Genomic DNA, 23415 nt, shown 5'->3' on the forward strand with positions numbered 1-23415 from the left:
TTTGAAAAGCATCTAATGGGACTGAAAACAAAGGACTGTCAACTACAGAACTAAAAGTCACACAGGAAGGTTCATCGGTTGGACTGCTTTTGTCTTCTGTGACTTCTTTAAAGCCTTTTTCTAGACAGAGAAATCCTGAACTAAAAAATTATTGCATTTTGCATTAATATTTAAAGCAGAGTACTTCTGAGTGAACACAAATTTGTTACAGTTTATTAATAAGTTTTCCTTTACGATTTTCAAAGAGCATTTTTTACCTGCTTGTCTTTCTGTACCTCATTTACAACACTGAGCACTGTTGTTTCAGCCTGGTTGTGCCTGTACACTCACAATTTCCTTGCAGGTGGAAGCATTCACCTCTCCTGAACACTTAGGCAAAAGTCAACTTGATTTGCACCCCTGCAGCCACTCAGCTGAGGAGGAGGAGCAGAAGCAGGTTTGAGAGCTCAGCAGGCAGTCTGAGTCTCATTGGCCATGTAAATACACGGAGGGTGAGACTGGAGGTGAAATGCACTCTCTAATACACTGGAGCAGTGTGGCTTTGTTCTTCTACAGACAGGAATGAGCTCTAAAAAGTGAGGAATGAGACCCAGGGCTCCCTACTTGGGCTGCTGAACCTGGCATGTAGCAAAGTCTGGCAGGGACAAATCGTGTTTGGGTCATGGTGGATGGGACAGGGATGCTGATGAAGGACAGAGCCCCTTGTCTTGCACACATAAACCTTGACTGTCTCCTTGTCTAAAAGGCTGAACAATACTGTGCTATTTTTGATAATGATGCCATTTCTTTGGAAGGTGGAGATGCCTTAGTGGTACCTTAAAAGATACAAAAAGTATTGTTCAATGGTAAATTTAATTTCTTGTCATTAAATCAGACAAAGAAACTCAACCCTTTTCTTCCCCTAACATCTAAACGGAAAAACACAATCTTATTAGCAGCATTACCCTGAAAGGTCTGTTTTCCTCTCTGCTGCATTATGCAGCTACTGGAGGAACTCTTCTCAAGCCCTGAGCTTCTGTTGTGCTGCTTTCAGAAGACCTGGAGCACAAGCCTGAAGATAAATATATCCCAGCACAATGAAGAGCCTAATTAACATCCTGAAAGATCCACTACGGCACTCTTGATTAGTAATATTCACTCCTTTAATAAGAAAGACCTCAAAAAAAATAATTGCAATGTCTGTCATTCATATTACATTGTGGACAGAGGAAAAACATTCCCTTTGCTCCCACTCATTCCTATTAGATCAGTCTCTGTATGTATTGCTGAAAAGACTAGAAGGAAGCTAACAGTCATTTTGAGAAATGATCACAGATAATTTTATTTTATAATAAATCAAAGATCTGATACTAGAGGAAATTTTGGTTCTTCAGAGAGCCTGCCTTCAGTAAAGTAACCTCAGATTTTTCTAAATCAAAGCATTTGATGGGATATGGGTGCACAAAACAAAGGGATTGCAGCTGATACAAATGATTGGGGCTATGAAGGTCTGGAACAGGATGGTATTTATGGGTGTGAAAAGTTAACAATCTTGAGCAAAAAGCCTACAAGAAAGGATACTTTCAAATCTAAAATCTCTAATTTTGCTGTGTCCTGCCTAACCAAAATATTTGTGTAGATGAACATTTTGCAAGGGAGAGCTGGTAGAGACATCTACAGTTAAAACTGCCAAGACTTCCAGTATTTTGCCAGAATTTTAACTACCAGACTAAAATATTCTATGTTTGCTCTCTGCCTCAAGCTGCAACAAAATGGCCCAGCAATGTGCACAAAAACAGCTTAAAAAAAAACCAAAAGGTTTTTTGTTTTTTTTTTTTTTGGAAGTAGACCTGAAATTACTTGTCTACTTCAGCTTGCAATTTGCCCATCGAGTGACCATTTGATTACCCGTTTTGCATTGCAGATGCTCAGACCTGGCTGCAGTGTGAGACCTGTAAAATCACTGCTTTAAGTGGATGCTTTGCTATTGACTCTGCGGGGCCAGTGTTTTCCCCATCAATACCAACCTCAGCACCATTAGTGGCAGATAATAACACATCCAGCAGAGCCTTGTGGCAGCATGGACAGCAGCCATGCTCTCCCTAGGGAGAGTGTGGATGTAAATCCACATAGCTACACACACTGGAGCTGCTGTGTGCAGCAATGAGCCCAGGTTAATAAACCATACTTTTATGGCAATTAATTATGTACGTGAAACTTACCTTAGTATTCAGTGTCAACAATTTTAACTAGAGCCATCCATGTTGAGAAATAAAATAATCAATGGCCTGACCAAGAGGTGGCATAAATCACCGAGAAGCACATACAGGTTAGATCAACACAGGATCTGTCAGAGATTGTCAGTGACCTAATGGTATAGAACCACAGCTTCAACATTCTCACTGAATTTTGCAGGTTCAGACTCCAATACCTGCCATGTTTCTATGTCTGTTGCCTGCTTTTGATCACTGCACATGCTGATATCCAAGGAATATTTTGCCTTTCACAGCCCAAAAACAAACTGCTGAAAATAAATTCCTTTGGGTGGATGTTCTAAGACCCAGTGGAGCTGAGATTATGAAATGTCCTGCACCCTTGTATCACAGAAGAAATAACAATAGAAAATTATATTACCTTACCAAAATTTCTATGTCTTTGGAAAAATATTTTTCACTCTGAGTATGCTGCAGCTTGAGCTGTGAAGGCATCTGTAGTTTTTTTGCTGACTATGGTTAGGTGAGGTGGCACTCTACCTTTATGAGGCAACCATTTTAACTGTACCAGGTTTCAACTGATTACTGCAGAGGATAGGACTGTTCTGCTGTGTTTCCTGGGACATACTGTTTTCAGCTGATATGAATTGTTGGCACAGTTCATCTTTCCCTAAATCTTTTTACTCAGCCATGAGGGTATAATCTTTAGCATTTGCATATGTTTATATTTACTGTTCCTAAAGCTATAACTACCAAATGTCCTGTTGGAAGAAAATGAAACAGGACAGCTGTTGTCCACAGCAAGGCAGCAAGTCAACCTAAGAACTAGATAGAAAATTGGAGGCTCTTGGATTCACTCCTTGCTTACCCCTAACAAGCCAGCTCACACTGACTGCTGAAGTCAGGAGGGAATCAGTGGAGAAACAAAGATGAAACTTTTGTCACCAGTTGTGCTGCGTTTAGAAATCTAAGTGTGCAAACAGGGTTGTACCACAACAAAATTCACAGAAGTGAGAATTAATCTTGATGTGGGGGCCTGACCCAGCCATTTTCAACTGTGTGGGGAGTTTCAGACCCTTGATACAGCCTCATTTTTTATGACTTTAAACACCTTTTAGTGTGCAGAACCCTTCTATTAAAACTGACATTTTCAGTATCTCTGTTCCCTCACAGACCCAGGGTCCTGACACGGGTTTCTTTGATGGCTGCCCTTCTTTCAGTGGATAAGCCAGGTCAAGGAATGACAGCGGAAGGACTGTTTGGGAAAGAGCAAAGAGTAGCTTTTTCTAAAGAAACTGTACTTCCACTAATTCTGAGATTCCACTACTTGCCTACATTTCATGCAGTTACCCAAACATTTCAGGTCCCTAGATTTTGCTAAAACTGTTTTTAGAACAACAATAATGAAGATAATAGGCCTAATTTTACCTAATTTTAGAATAAAATCTACTTGCACAGGCAGGCCACCATGATCTATTGTCATGTAGAATCCATTTTTTGGGGAAAAGGAGATAAGAAATCATGGGAAAAGCCAAGATAGAGTTATGGACCAGAATAACAATGTCAGTGCTTACAGATTCTGTTAGCTCTAGAGATCTGAGGGGAAGCCACACAGGGATTCCTAAGGAGAATCCAATGCTGTTTTCTAGTGAGTAACTGATTATGCCTCACTAGAATTAAAATACTTTTTTGTTACTACTTATATAATAACTTACTTAATTTACATACAGTCCAATGACAAAAAGAAAAAGCAAATTAAAGGAAAAGAAAGCAATGAAAAGGACATGGAGCACTTCATTTGTGTACCCACAAATGCATCCATCTCCCTGTTCATATAGAAAAAAACACTTTGGAACCACAGACGAGAAAACCTCCTCGCTAACCCCCGTCCATCTGACATTCAAGCTGGTACTCTCCATCTTTAACAGCTGTAATTGCTGCTCCCATATCCTGTTAACTAGATCCCTTTAGCCCTGCCAGCAATACTGGCCTTCATCCAGCTCACGTGCTTCTCATTCAGGTTCCTTTGTTATTTCCTTCCTGCACCTCCTTTGGCGTGATAAGCCCACCCCAGCCCTCGCTGCAGCCTTACTGCCCTTCGTGGGTTTCTAAAGCCCTGCCTCTGCCACCGTGCCCGTGAGGAATTTCTAACTGAGGATACTTAAGCAAACACAAACATCTGCTTAACACAGCACTTGCCTCGGCTGCAGAAACCCCTCAGACTGCAGGTCTGCTCTGCTGACAGGCTGTCCCTGGAATCACGTGTCATCCTTGCTGTTGTTCCCAGTTCCCCCCTTTGCTTAGTTCTTCCTAGGAGCGTTGAAGGCAGAAGGCACCTAGTACTGGTGTCGGGATGGGGGCTCTCATTCCAAGCTTCGATTTGTGCGGTTGATGTTATGGGATAACATAGCCGGAGATCTTGGCTACTGTATTACTCGCTCGAGTAGTTAATGGCAATGTTACACCCTTTTTGTGCTTAGCGTAACTATTTCAGACTTTCTTCCATCGTTTCCTCAACTCATCCTAGACAACTTCTTATCTGTAACTTGCTGCCTCTCCCGAAACCAGTTCTCAGAGCCGTCTCACACGTCAAACTCATTAAGAAAAGTCCAAGAGGGTGGGCTGCAGGTGAGCAGGGACTGGGAACCTGCTTTGCCTATAAAACTCAGCAATTTGTTTGGTTTTTGTTCTACGTTTTTGTTCTTGACGCGGGGGAAAACATTTGTCGTGAAATCATGAGGAGACGGGGAAATCTGAGACTGGGCACACGGTGACAGAAACGGGGGAGCACAGGGAGGGCACAAGGGCAGTCCATGGCAGTGGTTTGTAGACAGTCATGAGCTGTGAAAGGGCTGGCCGGGGGATATCGAGAGGGAATCCCGCGCTCCAGAGCGCCCGTGCTGCCTGTGCGCTGAGCTCCTTCAAGACTCACTCCAAATAAACCTCAAGTAATCCAACCGTAATTCTGAATAGAAAACTGCGAGACTTCGGAAACCCTTCAGCGGCCTCCGCAACATCCCTTCTCCCATCGGCTGCATGGGAAGAAGCAGGCCTGGCGGGAGCCCGGGAGCACACGGGGGAAGGGGGATTTCCTCCTTGCCCTCTTCCAATACGCGTATAGACAGAGGCGCGCCGGCGGAGGCATCCTCCGGGGGCACGTGTGCGGTACCTGCGGGTGCCGGGCAGCGCCGCGGAGCCTCCGCTCCCGGGGCCGTGCGGGCGGAGCTCCGCACCCGCGGCCCCGCCGCCCACTTGCCATGCGCTGCCCGCAGCCCTGCGCGGCGGCGGGGGGAGCCGGCGGCGGCGGCTGCCCGGCCCGGCCCGGCCCGGCCCGCCCAGCACAGGCGGCGGCCGCCCTGGGGTTTCCCCCGTCCCTGCCGCGTCTCTCGGCGCTGCGGGGGTTGAGGCGGGCGCGGCGGCGGGGGAGGAGGGAGGGGAAGGGAAGGGAGGGGGGAAGGAGGAGCCGCTGTGGGGCGGGCGGGTCGCGCACACACACGGACACAGACACTGGCACAGCGTGAGGAGGAGGAGGAGGAGGAAGCAGCAGCAACAGCAGCCTCGGCGCCTGAGGTAAGGGCGGCGGGAGCGGCCACCGTTGAGGCGGGGGGGACGGGGGGTGGCCGCGGCTCTGTCCGTGGCTTCGCGCCCTTGTCGGGGAGCGGCGCTGCCCGGGCCCCCCCCGCGCCGGGCCGTAACCTTGGGCTCCCCCGGCCGCGAGGGACGGGCGCGAGCGTGTGGGGCTGCCACAAACGTGTGGGACTGCCGGACGTGTGGGACTGCCGGACGTGTGGGGCTGCCACAAACGTGTGGGACTGCCGGACGTGTGGGGCTGCCACAAACGTGTGGGGCTGCCACAAACGTGTGGGGCTGCCACAAACGTGTGGGGCTGCCGGACGTGTGGGGCTGCCACAAACGTGTGGGGCTGTCACCTGTGTGGGTCCCTCACATCCGTGTGGGGCTGTCACACACGGGTGTGTGCCATGTAGGTGTGCCTGCCTGCCATACCCGCCCGTGTGTGACACACATGTAGGGCTGTGCACACACACGGATGTCTGCGTGCCTCGTTCACGAGTGTCTGCACACACGCGTGTCCGTGTGCTCCATGTCAGGCTCCATGTGTGGATCCGTGTGTGTGGATGGTTCCCTCTGTGTGTGCGCCTGGCGGCTGGAGTCGTCCCCTCATCCTCGCTGCTGTAGTTTCTGAGCGTATCCGGATTTTGTCAGTGCTGGGCGGTGTGACAAATGTTTCTGTGTAGTTAAGTATAACTTTCTTGCAGTGGGTTTTTTTTTTCCTTCCCTTTTTCCCACTTCTATTAATTTTTTCTTTTTTTTTTTTTCTTTTTTCTTTTTTTCCCCTGGGAGGAAGGCAGGCTCACCTTTGAAGATTGTTTTCTTTCATATATATATCCAAAGGTCTCTGGTCTCTGGGGATACAAGTGCTCCTGTTGCCTCTGTCTGTGTGGTTATAATTTACAAGACGTTTTTAAATCACTTAGTGGTAATTTTCAAAGCATGGTGCAAAAGCAATGTTTCCATTTCCATTCCATAGCCATTCCAAGGCTGTGCACTGTATCTCATACACAACTTTGAATTATGTGCAGTCAGACACCTGTTACTTAATCCTGTTTATCCTTTCCAGTTACTGTTATCCAGCCTTGTCGTCTTTTTTTTTTTTTTTTTTTTTACTATCTCAAAATAAATTGCAAATGTTCTTTTATGCTGGTGTCTGGTAAAACCCAGGGATCTAATGCACTTGTGAGGTATTTAATGTGTGTTTGTTAGGTAATACTTTCTCAAAGGGGGATGATTTTAGAAAGTTATAGGATAATCATTATCTCAGGGGAGTTTATATAATGTTAAAGTGTCCATGGGGATGCATCTGTAGGAAAGGTGCATGGTAGGGCCTACATGGAGTCAAAGTCTAACATGGTATAGATCTTCAGTAAAGTGTGCATCATCCTCTATTAATACGTAAATAATATTTGTGTTTCTCAAACTTTGCTTGCTGTTGCACCATGGAGTTTTAAGTTTAATAATTGGTGTTAATGAGGGTCCTTGGGAAAACATCGCATTTGGGATGCTGCGAGAGGATGGAGCAGATTCTTTCATAACATGTTTGTGTTCAGGGTTGTATTCTGAAGTTTACATGTACAGTGTCACCAGGCTGATTACTACTCCAGGTTAATCTCTCCAACTTCTGGAAGTTCTATGGCCATAGTACTTGCCAGTACTTTCACCAGATCAAGGGTACCTAATAGTGCCACATGCCACAAAATAATTATTATGTACAGCCAAGAAATTTTGTATTGTACAGAGACAGTTCCTAAATATGAGATAAGAGGTTTATTCTTCCCTGCAACTGGCTACTTCATGAAGTAATTAAAAATAAATTACAGAATTCTAGGATGACAATTCTCTTCAACAACCATTAGTACCAGTGTGCCTACACATGCCAGTTTTGATTCATCTCTTGATGATAGCACTAAAAACTAGGTATTGATAGGAAAGTCAAACCCCTGGTGAAAATATAACTGTGTGGCTGTCAAAATAAAATGTGAGGATCTGATTTGATTGCTGGCTGTGAATATTCACTTGGTAGAGTTACAATGCCTTTTATTTTAAAGACATGCACCCACACACAGGAGCTTTGTTCTGAATTAGTGCTTTCTGTCATGGTTTTATGCATAACCTATACTCTGCTTTTTCTTAGAATGCAGGGGAGACAGAACCTTGAAGGGGAAGAAAGACCAAAAGGGGCAGGAAAGAGAAGTCATTTGAATTTCCCTTACTGACAGAGGAAATACTTCTTTGTTATATTTCACACAAAATATTATGTTGTTTTCACCTTTTCAAAAACAGTGTTGAGTTGTTTGGGCTTGATATACACTGCTGACTTCTGTTGTAGCCTTTGGGCATTTGCTCCAGTAATATCTGGCTATGCTGGTGTACTTGGGGTGTGCTGGAAGTCTGTCAAGTATTTGTTACAGCTGTGTAGGAGCTGATGGCTTCATTTTCACCAGGCTTAGGTATACTGTGCTGAAGACACGTAGGGATATGTTTTGTGCTTACCAAATTTACTTATTTTGTATTTCTGTTTCATTTTTTATCTTGTCATTTTTTGTGGGCTTTTCTTATTGTTTGGTGGTTTGCTTTCATTGGTGGTTTTAACAGCTCAATTGCTATTCCTTCCTCTTTGTAACTTGCCAGAGCTGGAAGTCTGAAACTGCTGTTTTAATATTTTCCTTAAAATTAAATTAATCCCTTTTCTGGAGGAAAGGGAGGAAGGGACAGAGGAGTACTTATGAGGACTTTAGAAATGAGAACCAAAACTTAATGCAGGCACCTTACCTAAGAGAGGCTACTTATGAAAATTGTGTATGTACCTCATTGATTTCGGAGAAGGCTGGCTTCCTCTGTAGTTTCAGTCATCTGTCCCATTAGATTTTGGGAAGTGTTGTAAATTGGTTTAGAAGCTAAATTTTTTAAGTCATAAAATCTCTGGTTGGTTGTTAGTGGAAATCATTACGAAGGGTTGCATAAGCATTATTTGTAGGATGGCTAATCAGCAGCCTGGGCTTAGTTCCATTCTCTAATAAATAGATGCATTGTGCTACTTCAAAAATTGCAAAATTGATGGCTTGAGTACATTTACTAATTTTGCAAGGTATGTAATGCATCTGGTTTGGGGAAGACTCCTTGATGTCTGCAGAAGTTGCACACAGTGGAGGTGTTTATGATCCAGCCTCTTAACTCTTCAAAAGTTTTTTTGATTATACTGTTTAGGACATCTTACTCTTATGAAAGATTTGTATGTAGCACCACATCAAAATTACCTATGTGCATGCATCAAAGGCTCAGATAAATTTTATTCAGCAGGACTTCCTGGGAGCAGGTTTTGTGGACCTCCTGCTTCTGCAAAAAAGAATGTGATTTTTGGACTTTATATTCCAAAGAGCTTACCTGTAGAGGGTTCGAATATATGGGATATGAATGGTATAAATACCAATGGTACTGTGCTTTGGCATTAGCCATCCTGCTTTGTTTATGTCTTGCCCTGTGAACACTAAGTTAATGAAAATCTATCTTGTTGGTCCTCCCCATCTTCTTATGATGGTAGTGCTTTCTGGAAGTTTAGTAAATATGGCTAAAGAGGCTTGTGAAACTGTGGGAAAAGACAGATTCCCAGCCATCCTGGAATGAATTAGTTAGGCCTAGAAGTAAGTTCCTTGTTCCAGAAAGACATGTTAATGTATCTGAGTGCCTGGAATAGGGTGCCACAACATGGGAAAAAGCATCAGAACAACCCTTCCCTCTCTGTCCTTGGAGTGCTAACACCAGGAATCTGCAATTTTCAGGGCAAGATGCTCCCAAGCGGCTTCTGCGAGTCACAGAAATAGATGGTGCAGCACAACTGTGGCTTTAGAGATTCCTCCCCGGCAGACTTCTGGGTGATGGGTTGATGATGTTTTCCTGCAGGGATCTTGAAGGAAAATCAGTACTTGCATTCCCTCCTTTTGAAGACCAATATCAGCTTGTACGAGGTAGTGAAGTGCTGTGGCTTCTTCTGTTGGTTTGCCTTACAAGTAATTCTACGTTATCAGCCACTGAAAGAAGTATTTTCTAAAGATGTACCTGTGCAACAGCAAAAGAATTTTGATTTTTGGAGAAGAATGAGACAAAACCTTCCTCTTCCTGTCCTTTGAAGAGCCTCCTGGCTTAATATGAAGTCATAGTATCCAGTTTCCCTTGTTACTAGTTTTGGATAAATAGTATTTGTGAATGGTTATGTTTCCTTTCAACTTCAGAGTTCTGAGAAGCACTAGTCAGTCTTCCTGTGGGAGAGAGCCTGTTCCTGGGGAGCAGTGCAGGTGTCACTAAAAGCTTAGGTTAATGTAGTTAGTATATCTGCTCATGAAAAGGGAGAAGTACAAGGTATCCAGCTTCAAAGGCTACTTGCCTTTTGCATGCTGTAGGTTTCTGTGGCAGAAGGGGCTGCTACGTGGATCTCTTGGTGATGATTTCTGTTCTCTTCCTTTGCCGGTCAGTGCTGTTAAGACCACTCATGATCCTGTCCCACCTGTGGCTGATAGCTGGTCGTGGGACAGGCAGACCATGGATACAGCATGGAGCATCCCTTGTCCTCCCTTGTTTCACGACCACCTTGCAGGTGAATCCATAACCTGACTTGATGCAATTGCTCTGCACTGCCTGATAAAAAATCTATTCTATGTTCCATAAGTGCTTCTAATTCCTCATAGTGGCTCTCTCACCTTTCTTTATGCAATAGCCAGGGATTAAAGTGCAGGTTAAGAAGTTGCTTGGCAGCTGTCATACATCCCAAATTAGGGCCTGGCTTTCCATTTTATACAGGATGTATAATTGTACCACCATGAGTCCCTACATTTGGAGAGCTAAAAGTCCCTTGTTTGATCTTTCCTCAAAATAAGAGCCTGTTCTTTCCCCAGCATCACACCTGGGAGCTTTAGGCAAACGAGGTGAGACAGCCAGTTTGGAATGTGCTCTATTGTAAGGTCTGTTTGCAGAGTGGTTGAAATTGGTGTTGCTGAAGTAACAACGTGCCTTTGCCCTCTCAATTCTGAAAGAAACTGGTTCTGTTCAGTTGACTTTGGAGCTCTCAAATTTTAACTTCCTTTGTGAGTCAACCTTGCAACCTAGAAGACCTTGAGCAGATATTTAACATTACAGAAGCTGGATATAAAAGGGACTGTTCAAATTAAATCCTCTTCATTGTTCCTTCTCAGAGGTTGTACCAATAGACCATTTACTGGAAAAGTCTTAATATAGTCTTGGTGTTTGTACTCTGTTGTTTTTATGTGCAACACCATCTGAAATTATGAAGATAAAAAATTTATAAATGTAATTGAGCTATCAAATAGTTATATAAAAGTAATTTATGTCTGCAGTTGGTCTAGCAATATGCTGGCTAAGAGAGAGTATATATTCAGCTTCAGAAATGTTTGTGTGCACTTTAATAAGGAGGAAATGGGTATGAAACAGGTATTAAAGACCAGGCTCTTTATTCTTGAAATTACAGATAAATTTCCGTTTCTAACGATTTCTACATTCAGCCTGAGCACATGCACTCCTGCAGACTGAAAGTCATCAGTCGGGAGGTTAGTGACTAATAAAGGGGGCAAAAGAGAATAAAGACTTCAAAGGTTAATAAGGAGCATCTCTTGGATTCCAATGATCTAGAGTGTCCATGAGCCTATGAACACTGATGATGTGGAAAATAACAAGTAATAAGAGAGTTCTCTGAGATGTAAGCTGTGGATTTGAACGAGATAGGTCAGATGAAAAAACTTCTCATACCAAAGTGGCATTTTTTAACTCCTTGATCTTGTGGACCATCCCAAAACTCTACAAGTTTTTCTGTTCCTGTTCTTCTACTCCTTGAACAGATTAATTTTCCATGCCTAAAATTGCCATGTTTCTCACATTTGCCTTTTGGTTTTCTTTTTTGGGGATGGTCCACTGTTGATGTTGCTGCATGTGCTGTACTTGTTGTTCATATGGATGTTCTGTACTCTCCTCTCAGCCGAGGCTCTGTGCTGATCCAGGGTGCTTGGCTCCATCTCTACCATCAGACTGCTGCTGCTAAAAGGAAACAGAAGGAAGAAAGGAGTTGATAGCTGCAGTGAGAGCCTGTTTGTTTTGAAATACACACAGATTAGGATAATTCCTACAGAATTCTTCCTGGTAAAGTGTGAGTTGAAATGGAATATGAGTGACTTATTGGGAAGTAGGAAATAAAGCCATGGAGTGGTTTCTTTGGCAAGGCTAACTTAATCTATTGAACCCAACCAAATTGTTATAATTTTTTTTATGAAGGATCATGATGTTGGAAAGAAAAGGGTTTCTGAAGAAGCCAGGGAGAGAGAGACTGATGAGTTCTCTGTAGGTTTGTTTGCAGAGATGAGAAGGAAGCACAGATCTGTTAAAGGAGAGGTTGGGTAGCATGGTGTGGTGACTGCAAGGCAGGCAGAGGCTGTTGGATGATTTGATTTCACTATTTGTTTTTCAGATACAGTTCTTGAGGATTAGTGCAGATTAATTGGGTGCTCTGGTGGATTTGGAGAGCTGTACTGCATGTCTGACATCAGCAAAGAATAGACCGAGTAATTACTGCTTTCTGGTCTTTCAGCCTGTGTTGTGTACTGCTTCCCTAGCAAAATATGCTTAGGAATAGTTGTAATACATTAAATGATAAGGGAAGATGGAATGTGGTTGCAGGTATATCAGAGCAGATTGCAAGTGAGCTGCTGCAGTCTGGAGCTGTGAGTTGCAGGTAAGGTGGATACTTTGGCACCCCTGCTTGGCTTGTCGTTTTCACACTGGAAATCTCCTGTATCCGTGGATGTTGCAGGTGCTGTGGAGCTCTCGGAAATTCCCCTCAGCGTGTCTGCCATCCCTCACATGATGCGCTTATCTGCTTTGATTGGAGAATCCCCGGGCTGGAGGAGAAGGTGGGGGCTTCGCGGGGCGGGGGGTGATGTGACCTGCGACAACAGAGGGCTCAAATAGGGCAGCCCGGGTGGGAAGAGGCTCAGCTGCGGCTCGGTGTCCCGGGGGCTGCCGGTGCCACATTCCCCCAGGCACAGCAGCTGGGGCTCGGGGACCCTGGTGGCCTCCTCCGCTCGGTCTGGGGCTGGCAGGAGCGGCCCCCTCTGTGTATCTGCGTTTGCCCAGGCGAAGGTCCTGCAGTCTCTCTGCTGCGACTGAACTGATACAGAGATTCATTTCCTTTTTCCCCAAGCCCTTCAAATCTGGCAGTGTGTAACAGAGTCTGGCTGTTCTTTTTGCTGATACTCTTGGTTTTGGCTATGAAACACAGACTAGCTTTTTGATGACCTGTGACTGTACCAGGTGGCCTGGAAGATAAATAACTTCTAAGAAGACCGTGGCCCAGGTGCATTCACACATGACTGGTATAATTTTACTTTTATCGAGCAGACTCCTGTCTACTTGGATGCGTCCTAAAGTATTGTGTATGTTTTGCTCTGCAGGCTTTTAATTTTTTGTTTGCTGTTCCTTACAAACTGAGAAAGTGCTGGAATTGGCATATGTGCCAAGCCTGGTAAACAGATGTTGATAAAATGGTCTCCTTTGAGATATCCTAATGAGACCGTGAACTTAACTAAAAGAGCCATATAAAAGTAGTTGGTGTGCCATTTTATCTGTGTGTCTTTATACAAGAAAATGTCTTAAATTAGTCTTTGCATCAGGTAACAGAAGAATTTGCACTGCTTTTATGGGAGTAATACTATCTCTGTCCTGTGGAATTGATGAAGAATGACACCTTGGAAGAAGCATGTGGTACTTCACTGGGAGAGCTGATAGGATAGTTGATAACCTGTGTAGGTGCTTCTGAGGATGGATGTATGGATTGTGTGCTTGGGAGAGAGAACCCCCAAAGGCACTCCTCAGCTGATAATGGCAATCACAGATATCTGGATCCAGCAGGGAGTGAAGGTGCACAGAGGCTTGGAGGGATAGGAGAGGGTAACAGCAGGATCAATCCTCTGCATTTTGCTTTTATCTCTCTAGACAACTGAGTGACCATTGCTGTGAAGAAATGCTGAGTCTTGTTCCTATTGCAAGTTTCTGTTTGCTGGGTATGGAAGGGATAAATCTTCAGCTCTGCTGGTCTGGTTGAGTTAATTTGAAAGAATTCTTACTAATGAAGTTTGTACTGCAGAATTGTGGTCCCTGTGTGGATAGAAGAATCATGGCTTGTTTAGATCTTTATCTGGTAGTCCAAATCATGTTAAAAAACCTTAATATTCTCCACTGCATCTTCATTTTCAGTGCTAGATCTTTGGACTGTAGTCTCAGACAAAAAGATTATATGTTGGGTTTTGGCTAAAGTGATGGCCTACCAGTTGATTTATTCAGAGTTTTGGGAATATATTTTTGAGGTTTTTTTCTCTTTTTTTAGGGCTTAAGAAACTTTGTTCTTATTTGTAATGATTTTTTTGTTTGTTTGTTTTGTGTGGATTCCTTTGTGTTAGTTTATTACAGCTTTCCCATGATGAACTAAAAATCTCACGTAACCTAACTGCATTTCCAGATGTGGGGAAATCAAAAGTGCATGTTTGCAATAATTCTTTGCTATACAAGTGCATGTATTTATTCTGTAAATGCTTATTGTATTTTAAAACACATGAGGTGAAAGCAATACTTTACAGAAGCAGCTGTGAATTGGCATGAAATAGATTACTTCTGGAAAAAAAAAAAGGTGAAATTTATTGCCTTTTTTTTTTTTTAATGAAGTCTGTAGCACTTCAGTTTTCAAAACTGAATCAATCTGCCAAGAAACGCATGCTCTGATTTATATAACTTTGATTTAGTTAGGCTTAGTTAATAAACAGTGCCTGGTAATCTTCCCTGATCTCATCCTGCTTTAATTTTTAATTTACCCTTGAAAAGACGCTGCTCACTTCAATCTGTAACAACCACCTCCCCACAGTAGAACGACTGAATAATAATATTGTGAAAACAAAGATCTAAGTGCAGCTCTCAGATATCTGACACATTAAAAGCATCAATTGAATTGATCTGAAATTATGTGGGAAAACATACAGGTAGTTTTTCAGGTAATTTTGGATCATCAAATTATTGATTCCGGGAGTGGTTTTTCCATGATTTGGGTGCTGAGCAATGTGGCAATACTTCGAGACTTTTGAAAACTGGAAAACAGTTTTTGCTCCTCTCAGGTAGAAATGGCAGAGGAAATTGCATTGCTGTGTTAAGATTTACATTATTTGGTTTTAAGGAATTGGCTCCATCCCACTGTACTTTAGTGTCAGAATGTTTGCTGGGTATTTTCATTCTTGTTTTTAAGTGCAATTGTGTTCTTTACAGAAGACAGTAATACTACAGGATATGTGACCTTTTTTTCCCCCTAGTCTTTTAGCGGGCATAGTTTTGAATTATTTAATTTTCACAGAAAAGTTGGGTTGGAAAAGATCTCTGAAATCATTGAATCCAATCTATAATACAACATTACCATGGCACTGAGTGCCCCATCCAGGCTTTCCTTAAACACCTGCAGGGATGGTGACTCCACCACCTCCCTGGGCAGCCCACTGCAATGTTCAATCAGCCTTGCTGTGCCTAAACCTCCACTGGTGCCGCCTGAGATCATGCCCCCTTGTCCTGCCACTTGTTTCCTGGAAGAACAGGTCATTCCTCACCTGGTTACAACCTCCTGTTAGGGAGTTGTATTCCCTCAATAAAGGGTTACATCTAAAAGAATAGCCTGAACCTTGAGCAGCATTGAAACACTCATGATGATTTTCATGAATAATTTGAAGTTTTAACCAAAACATGGATCTTGTTGTTTCACTTGGTTCATTTGAAAGATCTGTGGAAGCATTTCTTCAAAGCATTTGTGGAAGTAAATATCAGAGTAAGGTGTCGGTTATGTGTTTGTTTTTTGCTTTTCTTTTTAGGAGCTATAAAACTAGATATGTAAAAATTTCAAAATTGTTGACTTACTGTATTTTTTCAGGTGAGCTACATCTCTTTAAAATTGATCGGTAATTTAAATTATAACCACTTTTCTGATGATATTTCTTGATTTCACAAACCATTACCTGAAATCCTCTAGTTATTGAAAAGCTAACTTACAGCTTCAGTTAAAAAGTGCTTCTGTATACATGAATTTCACATTAATTACACAAATAAATTTCTGGCTGCCTTTCTTTTTGTAGTAGTTGATGAAAAGATAATGCTTCTCAGTTAATTTTAAATCATTTAAAGGAAGTAATATTTAAACATGATTGAAAGTGGATGAATCCTTTTCTTCCTTCCGTCTCTTCCTGCTATCGTCACATCTTGGGTTTTAGAAATTAAAGGATGTTCTCTAAAGGGCTTTGGAAGGGAATGTTTTGCTTATCTCCATGGTCTTCAGTCCAGCTGGTAATTAGCACTTCTCTTAGTGACTGAAACATAATTTTAACAAGATTTGGCTCTTCCTTTTCAGCACTGTCTATTGACAGCACGTGGATGTTGCAAGCAAGTAACCTGAGTCGATTTGAGCCTTGCATCTCAAAATTCAATTCAATATCATCTTGCCTAATCTAAGGGGCCTTTTGGATGGTTGTTGAAATTTATCTATTCACTCTTACTGTGATGCTGTTGTGACTGGGTTTGTGCATCTGCAGTTTATCAGGGATGATTCATAGGCTGAAATGGTGTTAGTCCACTTAATGCTTCATTCCTTTCCCCTTTCAAAAGGAAAATAATGGGAAAAAAGTTATTCTGTCTGATAGATAATAGCTTCTCTTTTATTGTTGCAGTGTGTGGTTTTGGTATTTTTTCTTTTCATTTTTTTTTAATCTTGAAATTTGACCTGACAAAAGAAAGGTAATGAGAATCCAAATAGTGTCAGGACTTGGCAAGGGGATTTGCCATATATGAGGAAAAAAACCTGACCTGGGTAGAGCACACTGCAAGTGCACAAACCCAGCTCTTCAGAGCTGGAGATTAATTAAATCAGTAGTTTTTGCAGGTGAAATAGTTAATTTTAGAACTTAATTTCCAAACTTTATTTATTCCCTATGGTCTACACATCCAATGGAGCTCTGTTTATCCCTTCCAAAGCAAAGTGTACATCCACACGGTTGGCTTAAGTTATAAGTTCAGATACCAAAAGCTTTCACTTTTTAAGGATGGAGGGGTAGTGGTGGAATTTTAGATGACCATGTTGAGACAGATATAATTTCAAAACTAATGTTTAGGTCAATTTCAGCAGAGCAAGGAGTGGCTGTTAGGACACTTTGATCCTGCAGGAGGAATGGTGATATTCCTGGGTTAGGACAGGTAACCCTTTGTGAAACAGGAGGAGAGGGGCCCAGACAGAAAGCTATTTGTTGCTTGGTGCTGTTTTGGTAATTCCACCACCTACTCCCCTTTCCCTCTCTCCTTGTCTTTTTGGTATGGGCATAGCTGGTCACACTTTAAAAATTAGATGTCTTTGTTCTAAAGCGGGACTTGGGTTAAATACAGTACGGCACACACCCTCACCCACAGTGTTCTGATTAGGTACTTTTCAATATCTATCTTAAATATCACGATAATGCCTGACATCAAGGCTCACTGTCTTGTGAACCACAAGATCCAGAGCAGATTCCAGCAATGCACATCAGAACAAGTGCATAGTTCCAGCCCTGAAAGTATGAACTGAAGTAAAGCACAATGTAAATGTCAGCTCAGGAATGTGAGGTAGGTTTGGTATGATCCCTTAAGGATTCTATGTTCATGGCCTAAATTGCAAGGTTTCTGGGGCAGGGACTATCCTTGCATTATTTATTTTATGGCATTTATTCCAATGCAGTTTTTATTATTTTTTTATTTGATCTGCTTGGTGCCCATTTGCTGATACTTCAGATGAGACAATACACTGCAATATGGCATCTTAAATAAGAATATGTGTACAAAACTGATATATGCAGGTTAAAAAGAAAAGGCATCCATGTTGTTCAGTTCAATGTGCTGAAGTGCCTAAGGGTATAAAGTAGCTTTCCAGACTATTTAATCTCTTTATATACCAGTTGTTGAGGCCTTTTTAAGTGTGGCAAGATGACTTTCCCAAAGTTTGCAGCTCATGTATGTTAGCAACAGGGATCCTGGTAAATTACTTCTTGACCTTGACTTGGAAATCAAACATAGAAAATCAGGGACATGCTCTACCAGGACAAACTCCTGGGGGGCAGATTAATGTATGGAGCAAGGCATTGCTTACACTGCTCACACTCACATGCCATGCAGTATTAGAGGCCATTATCTTTAGTACCTTTGTTATGCAACAGATCCAGTTTTGATTTGTAGCCTAGAAAGAGCAAAGTTTCAGTTTTAGAAGCACAGTCTTATCGGATAGCACAGTGTTATAGGATATTTATCAAGCAATTTTTTGGATATGGACATTCACAGCAGTCTTGCAGCAGAAATGACAATGTGCTTCTTGGTGTTGTTCCTAAGTTTGAGGTTTGCCTGTGTATCTTTTAAGTCAGAAAATAACTCAGGAACACCTTTTTTTAAAAATTGCTTTGGCAATGGTATGGACGTAGTCTGAATCAGCAAAGCTGAGTTAAAGGGACACTCAAGTGAAAACCATATGGATAAAAAAAAAATAAAATTTCTTTTGCAAATAATCGAAGTAGCTGCAGATATCAGGCCTACTACTAAACATCTAAAAACTAATTTATGTGGGTTTTTAAATTTCTTTTTCTTCCCTCTTTCTCTGTGTTCTGTGAAAAGGCACCAAACAACAAACCCTGAAGAAGCTCAACTGCACAGTTGGATGGGAAAAGGAATAGAAGGGGCTGGGCAGAAACTGCGATCTTACAAAGCATAGATCTGGAAAGATGTTTCAGCTATGCTAAAAATTATTTACACTTTGCAGCCTTGCAGCTCTCAGTGATCTAATAGTGGTTCTGGAAATTCTCTTTTAGGCATTGTACATATTTGTTAAAAATGCTCCTTCACCCAAAGAATTGATTGCTCTGGAATAGGAGGAGCCTAGAGGTGAACACAGTTTTTTGGTATATAAGCAACAGAAGCGTGAAACATTTCCAATTGCATGTGGTTAAGATCAGCCTAAAAATTCAAGCTCCATGTTTTAATAATTTTTGATCAAGTGGGACTTCAAAGATTTTGGCTTCTCTTTAAAGTGTAAATTTTTGCATTGGACAATGTAGCACAACCAGCACTGGCTGACATCAGATGAGATTTGCTTCAGTGCAGCTGGCAGCATCAGGCCCAGGATGTTTGCACAAAGAGGCTTTGTAAACCTCCTCTGCAGAACTGCAATGCTTTGATCTGTTTACTGGACAAATCAAAATTAAATTGATGCATCTTTTTTTTTTTTCTTCCCCCCCCCCCCCCCCACACTTTTGAGAAACTAGCTTTCAGGAAATCTGGCTGGCCATATCAGATTTTGCCCCAAGAAAATTCATTAGTTTAAAAAAGAGGCATTGTACTCCCAGCTTAATGTTTAAACTCAGTGTCAAAACGTTAGGGCAAAATAATGCACACCGATAATGCAAATGGTTTTCTTGGGTGTATTTCAACTCCTGTGCTAGTATCTGAGAGAATATGTTTACTTTCTTGCATTGAAATACCACACTATTTCCATCACAGTAATGCCACTTTCCGCTAGCTGGTTGCAGCCAGGTACAGCGATAAGAAATCAAAATTGTTTTGAAATGTATCTCTGTTTATTACAGTGTAACTTTTCTTTTATACTTCATATTATCCAGTGACTAAACATGTTTACTTTAAACGGGCTATGTGTTCCAGGTGGGTAGAAGCAAAACAAAAGTGCGTCTGAGCTGGTTGTAATTAAATTTCAGCTCTGTATATTTTGTCAAGACAAGAAAAGCTGCTGGCATTTAAACCTTGCAGTGCATTATGGAGTGACTACCAGTCAGATCCTCCTATGGAATTAAAATAAATTGGAAAGCAGAGTGAGAAAGGAGAAGAGAGATTTGTGTGAATTAAATGACTACGGCCTGAGGTTTGCCAGGCTCTCTTGCTTTTGTTGATGATGTCTGGTTATGTAAACTTCTTCCCACCACTTTCTTCTTGAACTTGCAGCAAAGTGGTTTTGTGTGGCGTAACATCTGCTGGCATAAAAGCGGTTGTAAGTAAAAAAACTCTTCACTGTGCAGCCCAGTAGGAAGGAGAGAAAGGATGGAAAGGAGTGTTCTGTAGAAACACAGATGGCTTTAGTCATTAATAATGTTTTATGAAATAATTAAAAAAATATGATTGCCAAAAAAAAAAAAAAAAAAAAGATTGTGTGAGGAAGATGAGTGCATCTATTTGGTACATTTGGAAGAGTTTGCTGTTAAACTTTTCTGGAGGAACATGCCCAGCATGATCAGCCATGTAATCTCCCAAGAGTGATGGGACCAAGAGGTTTCCATAAAATAATGTTCCGTGTTATTTTGCATGGTGCAAAATAATCTTGTATTATAGCTTGGTATGTAATTATCTCAGTAAATATTCAGGGGGGAAAATAATGCTGCTTAATCCCTTTCTCTTGCTGTTGTGGAGGATTGGGATAAAAAAGCATAGAGCACAACATGTAATGTTAGAGCTGCTGGCCTACATTTTAGAGCGAGATTGGCAAGGAGCAGGCTCCCAGTTTCTGGAACACAGAGTACATCCCAAAAAGAATGATTAAGCTGCAGTAGGATTTATGTGATGATGCTGAACTTTGCCTGGAGACATCAAATTTTATCTTAGTGATATGAAGTGCTGGCAGCTGCTGGCTTTCTGGCCTGAAAGGAGTATCCATCCTCTTCCCATCTTGTCACCTGCTGCACTGGCTGTCCACTTTCCATGTTGGAGTCTAGGCCTGCTCCTTCCTCTCTCTTCTGTTTGATCTTAAGTGAGGTACCCTTCAACTTTACTTTTGGCTGGAGTGCAAATTTTTATGATAATACTAAATTTCATTGGCCCGAGCCGACTAAAAAGCATTTACCCATAACTGACCTGGATTCTTTGTAATGCTGTATATGAAGTCTTGGATTGTTAATGCTGTCATCAGCAGTGAATAATTTCATAGATTGAAAACCTCTTAAATTGCAGCATGATGATTTTGGTTCCAGAGAATTACTCTAGGCAACTAAAAATTGAGGACATCTTTTTTCCCTCCCCCCAAAAAAACAAAAAACTTTCCTAAACCATAGGTAAAATTCCCTGCAGGAGCTGTAGGATAGAATATAATTACATCCAAGACACGCTGAAATTCTCTGAGTCAAATTGCAGATTGTGTTTCTTGGTGCTATTACATTTGCATACTGGTAAGAGTTTGTAATAAGTGCTCTCTATTGCACAAGTGCTGCTGTTGTTTATTGCTTGGCTTAAATTATGTGGGGTTTATCATATAAATATAACTAATTTTCTGTAGAAAAAGGTCTAAAAGATTCTATTATCTACACATCATTTTGGAGGGTGCACTTTATGATCAATTGATATGCTTTTCGTGTAATGGAATCTCTGGGCTCCAAGTACTTGACATCTCTGTGAAAATAGCCTGCCTGTTTCAGGAGGGCAGTATCCTGAATTTTGCTCAGCAAACATCGGGGAGTGATTTTATCTTTCAATTTAGTTATATGCACATTGATCCCAAATCAAGAACTCTCTCGACTCAGGATTTCATGGCTGGAGGCAGATTTAGGACTTTAAGGATGGGTTGTATGTGGTAGTAGTAGGAGGTGGTGTGCTCTCTCTGATTAATAAGTTCCTGACTTAGTGAAGCTGAATGCAATTGCTCTTGGTAGAATTCTGTGGTTTATGAAAGTGATTTCCATCGTGGTATTCCTATGACCATTAATTGTGTTTAACTGTGTGGTTTCCTGCTTCTTTTGTCTGCCTTGGGAGTCATACTGTCAAGTTTTTATTTACTTTGGATAAACGGCCATCTGTGCCTGTAGTCAGTGCCATCCAGGTCAGAATCAGTGCAGAAAAGGTGCACAGCTATCTGGTAGCTGAAGATGCTGCTGATCCTGTGGGTGAGTACACAAAATGTTCCAGAAAGATATGCCAGAGGCTCAAATTATGTAATGCCTCGAGCAGGAAGCCACCAAATTATGTATGGAGTGTGTCAGCAGCAACAGACTGATGTCCCTGGCAAGGCTCCTCTCCAGGAAGGAGCTGGGCTTTCTCAGAAGCCTCACAGGAGAGTGAGCGATGTGGCAGCAAGGCCCTTGCTGGAGCAGCCTGGCCCGTGGAAGGCAGGAGCTGGTGGGAGGCAGAGTGCTGGCACCACTTCACTCAGTGTGGTTTCCTGCCCCCAAGTGCAAGAATGACAGGGAATTTTTCAGGTTTTCCTTTTGCTTTGTGTGTTTGCCTCTTCTGTTGCTTTGTGTTTTGGGGGTTTTTTTGTGTTTTTTTTTTTTTTTATTATTATTTTGTGGGGTTTTTTTGTTTTTGTTTTTTTTTTTTTCCTTTACTCCTAGATCCTGGAAAAAAATACAAAGAAAGAAAGAACCTTTGTAGAAACTACACATCCAGATTAGGGATATGCAAGCAATTAATGTCTGAAAAATGTTAACAGTTTTAACAGTTTTGTGTCTAAAATTAACTAATGAGCTATAGTTGAAGTTCCTTTTCAACACAAAATGAGTGAAGGTTTGGTAGGTAATGATCATTTCAGTATATTGACAGACTAAAATTGTCATGTTTAAATTAAGACTCTAATGGTCTTTTCTAAATTGGGTACTTGTGCTTCACTTCCAATTAGAATGAGGCAAAAGGTCCTTATTGGAATTCTAAAGTAATACACTGGGTAGCTGAAGGAGGTGATTATCTTAACCAAATGTCCATCAATGGGAAAGTCATAGACTTGCAGAAGTGTGCTCCTATCAGGTCATTCTCTCACTCACTTCAGAGTGACAGGTGAAACAGAACCTTGAATGATGGATCCCTATGGATAAAAACTTTCTTGAAAATAAAAAAAAAATCTGTTGACAAGCCCAGAGTCTTGAGGAAAGTCATCCATCCTTTTGAAGGATTATTATGATTTAACTGGTTCTTTTGCAAAAGTACATGCTCTCTTGGTAGGTTATAAGGGGGTTAAGTCATGAAGAGAGGGGAAATCCATGGGGTGTATTTGAGGTGACAGGAAAGGCCAGGTGACAAGTGAAGAAACACATTGTCCTTTACTGAACAGTAGTGGCCAGAATGAACACTGAGCACATCAGAATTTGATGCCTCTACACCTGCCTTGGTGCTCAGGTACAGCTGAAATCCTGTGATATCTGGTCAGGTGTTCAGAAAGCAAGGGACATCAAATCAAAGATCCTTTACAAAAAAAAAAAAAAAACCAAAACAAAACAGACATGAAGGTACTTAGGACCAGTTTATTTGCTTTTTTAAAAAATATTTTGAATTATTTCTCTTTCAAAAATGAGAAAATGAAAATTGTAGGGTTTTTGTATTTTAGCCTTTACACCCAGCTCTGGAATGAAGGGCAAACCTGAGGCTACAGCCACTGTCCATTCCTCCATCAGCTGTCCTGTTACTGGGAACTACAAATGGCTCAGTGTTTCTGTAAGTGAGGCTTCACTCTGGCTCTAAGTGTTTCCTTCAAAGAATTTACAGTCTTGCTGAAAGGGCCACTGGAGATTTTGGACACAAACAAGCTTCTGAAGAAATACTTAACTGGTGAAAAGAGATTTTTGGTATT

At 41.7% G+C, this 23415-nt stretch overlaps 1 protein-coding gene across 1 annotated transcript in view; it reads left to right on the plus strand.

Moving 5' to 3' along the window:
* The first annotated feature begins 5736 nt into the window (after positions 1–5736).
* Positions 5737–23415, plus strand: part of PLCB4 (phospholipase C beta 4) — a 184070-nt gene continuing 166391 nt past the window's right edge. The window contains exon 1 of the mRNA XM_062490623.1: positions 5737–5762. The gene's annotated coding sequence lies outside the window, so the exon portion shown is untranslated. The remainder of the gene's footprint in view (positions 5763–23415) is intronic.

This window comes from Cinclus cinclus, chromosome 3 (assembly GCF_963662255.1).
Source record: "Cinclus cinclus chromosome 3, bCinCin1.1, whole genome shotgun sequence".
Lineage (NCBI taxonomy): Eukaryota > Metazoa > Chordata > Aves > Passeriformes > Cinclidae > Cinclus > Cinclus cinclus.